At 33.6% G+C, this 3,350-nt stretch overlaps 1 non-coding gene across 1 annotated transcript; it reads right to left on the bottom strand.

The window, feature by feature from the left end:
• Positions 1-559: 559 nt before the first annotated feature.
• LOC126000262 (U6 spliceosomal RNA) lies at positions 560-663 on the bottom strand. Its single transcript, XR_007492617.1, has one exon. It is a non-coding gene; the product is annotated as a U6 spliceosomal RNA (small nuclear RNA).
• Positions 664-3,350: the final 2,687 nt, after the last annotated feature.

Genomic DNA, 3,350 nt, shown 5'->3' with positions numbered 1-3,350 from the left:
TTTGGTAAGGTTAAATAAAATTTCACCAAATTGTCTTGACCTGGAGTTCTCTACATACATAAAAATTAATCTGTAGTATTGACACAGGAAAAAATTATAGACTTTTTTGTTTCTTGCTTTTGTTTTAATTTTTATTTAGTCAATGTGAATTACAAAGTTACTTATGATTGGGCTTTGGGCATACAATGTTTGAACACACATCACTTCACCAGTGTCCACTTTTCTCCCATCTTCCTACTACCCACCAATCTGCTTCTACAAGAGGCACCTTTTGCTATGGGAATATTTGCACTGTGGTTCTTCTGTTGCTGAGAAGGTTTCATACATAACACTTTAGCACCTCCTCTTTCTCCTAGTTGAAACGCCCCTCAACAGAGACATTGCCCCCTTTCTGTCTTATTCCCATGTGTCTTGTTTCCTGAACACCAGTTCTCATGGTTTTTGTCTTTGGCTATTTGTTATTCCACCACTGTGTGTTTCTTTATATACTACGTATGATAAATATCATTCTGTGCCAGTCATCATTTCCTTTGAGATGCAGAAGCTTCTTAATATTTTTTAAAATATGGAATGCTTCAAAAATTTGCATGTCATCCTTGTGCAGGGGCCATGCTAATCTCTGTATTGTTCCAATTTTAGTATATGTGCTGCCAAAGCGAGCACAGCTTCTTAATTTTTTAATATAGTCACATGTGTTTATCTTTGCTACTACTTGCTTGATCAATGTAGTTTCATTCTTGAAGATGCCTTTAATTTCAATGTCATGGAAAGTTCTGCCTATATTTTCCTCTAAGTATCATATGTATTCAGTTCTGATATCAGTCTTTAATCCATTTTAATTAGGCTTTTGTGTGTAAAATAATAAAGAGTTCTAAACTTTTTTATATTTCTTTTTACTTTTTCTTTTCATTTTCTTTTTCTTTTCTTTTCTCTTTTTTATGTAGCAAAACAGTTTCTGCAACACCACTTGTTGTAGAGACTTTCTTTCTTCCACTTTGTATTTTTGTTTCTTTATTGGAAATTAGCTCATGATATCCTGAGGGTCTGTCTGAGGACATTCCACTTTATTCCACTGATATTTGAATCTGTTTTATTCCAATTTTAATTATTATAACTTTATAGTAAAGTTTGAACTTGGGGAATGTGATGCCTCCCATCAAAGTACAAAAACTTATAACTTGCTAAAAGCACCTCTTATAGAAGGAGAATGGTGGGTAGGAGGCAAATGAGGGTGAGGAGTATTGGGGAAGGAAGTATATACTGGTGAAGGGATCAGTGTTGAAACACTGTGTGCCAAAAACTTAATTATAGCTTTTTAATTTATTTTTCACAAAATTTTAAAAAAAGTTAAACCTTTAAAATTATAAAAATTTAAAAATGTTGGAGCTGGAGCAATACTAAAGTGTACATGGCACTTGCCTTGCATATGCCCAACCTGGGTTTAATTCCTAGAGGCCCATATCCAGGAATGATCCCTCAGTTCAGTCAGGAATAAGAACTGAAAATTACAGTGCATGTCCTGTAAAACCAAAAAACATGTGATATTATCCCATATAATTTGATTTTCTTCAGTGCCTGTAGTACTAGTTATAAATACTCTCAGAGCATGAATCATATCTGTGTTCTCTTTTATTCAAAACAACTGGCATAAAACTAATACTCAATAGTTCTTGAGATGATTTTTGAATATATGAATAAAATATGCTGACAAAGAATAACTAATACATCCAGAGGTGTCATTGAAAAACTTATATATGATATTCAAATTTAAGCATGAGTGCTGTTTCTCCCTCTCTATTTCTTCCTTATTTTGACTTCCTGTTTATTTACTTTATTTTTTAAAAATTGGTTTGTTTAGGTATAACTTACATATTATTGATTCAACATATTTTGAAGGTTCTATTCAGTTGTTTTTAATAGATCTATACAATGAATTGTGAATATATCTGTGCAAACAAGTTCTATAAGACTTTCTACCATACCAAAAGATTTCCATGTTTCTAGTCACAGTTCCTACTCCTACTTCTAGGTCTCAGCAACTACTCATGTGCTTTATATGATTATAGTATTTTTCCACATCAAAATATTGACTTGAATAATGACTTAAAGATTTTATTTTATGTAACTGGCCTCTATCGCTTAGTATGCAGTTTTCAAGGTTTTTCTATTTTGCAGTTTGTGTTAGGATGTCATTCTTTTTAGTTGCCTAATTATGTTTGTTTATTTTCTTGGCTTTATATAACTACCCTTTTTCAGGAGTTTGAGTTCTTTTCAACTTCTTTTTACTTTAGGAATAGTTCCTAGGTCCAAATGCTCTCCAGCTGCAGAAAAGACCTTTTATATTAGCTTCCTCGCAAGCTTTCTGGTCTTCACAATGGCCTTTTCTCAATTTATCACTATGATCCCTGTTTACTTCATCTTTTCTTTTAACTTTTTTCAAGTCAGTTATGTTTACCATCTCTTTCCCCTTTTAAATAATAACTCATTCCCTTAATCCCCCATTATTTAAAATATCTTAACACATTCTGATTTGTTTCTATTCATTCTCTGCCATTAAGATTACCACCTCAATTCAGTTAAAAATTAAAGTCTACTGTTACCTGACCCAGAGAGTATGTGTGCTCTTTTTATCATTAGATTTAGTAACCTCATTGCCCATTGAACACTTGAAGAGTCATAGTATCTTCTCTCTCATCACTTCTGGCCATGCTATTGAAAATGGGTCTCCTTAACAAACAGGGTAAAGAGTAGTGTGCAAGAACTTTTGATTGCCCTTGGATTCATCATTTATCAGCAAGAAATGAAGGAAGCAGGATTATAAGGCAGAAGGGAGAGAAAGGCTGGATCATGGCAGGGTCAGTGAGGCTTCATAAACTGAATAGGAAATTCGAATCTATGATGGCCTTACAAAGTTGTTCAGATGGCAAGGAAAACAACCCATATACCCTGCCTTGATCAGTGAAGGTGACGTGGAGCAAATTAATTCCTTTGGCAGTTTTTGAAATGATTGGGTATATTGGCAATGTCCACAGGCACCATTCATATAACTTAGGAAAATACATCCTATTGTGCTGAAGAGAGATACCCAAATGCTGTATTACAGAACCTACTATATAGAGCCAGCAGGATGTTCTGATTAATTATATAAGAAGTATCAAACAAATTAAAGCATCAAGGAATAGTCCAAAGTTTTTTGTCCTAAGCTACGAAAATGATGGAATTCCCATTAATGGAGATTCAGAGACTATAAGTGAAGCTTTTTAAAGGAGATTTCAGAAACTTAGTTTGGACCCTGTTGTCTGTATGATGTTGATTAAACACCCCAGTAGATATGTCAACTTGACAGTTAG

This window comes from Suncus etruscus, chromosome X, assembly GCF_024139225.1.
Source record: "Suncus etruscus isolate mSunEtr1 chromosome X, mSunEtr1.pri.cur, whole genome shotgun sequence".
NCBI lineage: Eukaryota > Metazoa > Chordata > Mammalia > Eulipotyphla > Soricidae > Suncus > Suncus etruscus.
The sequence above is the reverse complement of the archived record's forward strand: the minus strand, read 5'-3'. Positions and strand labels throughout refer to the sequence as shown.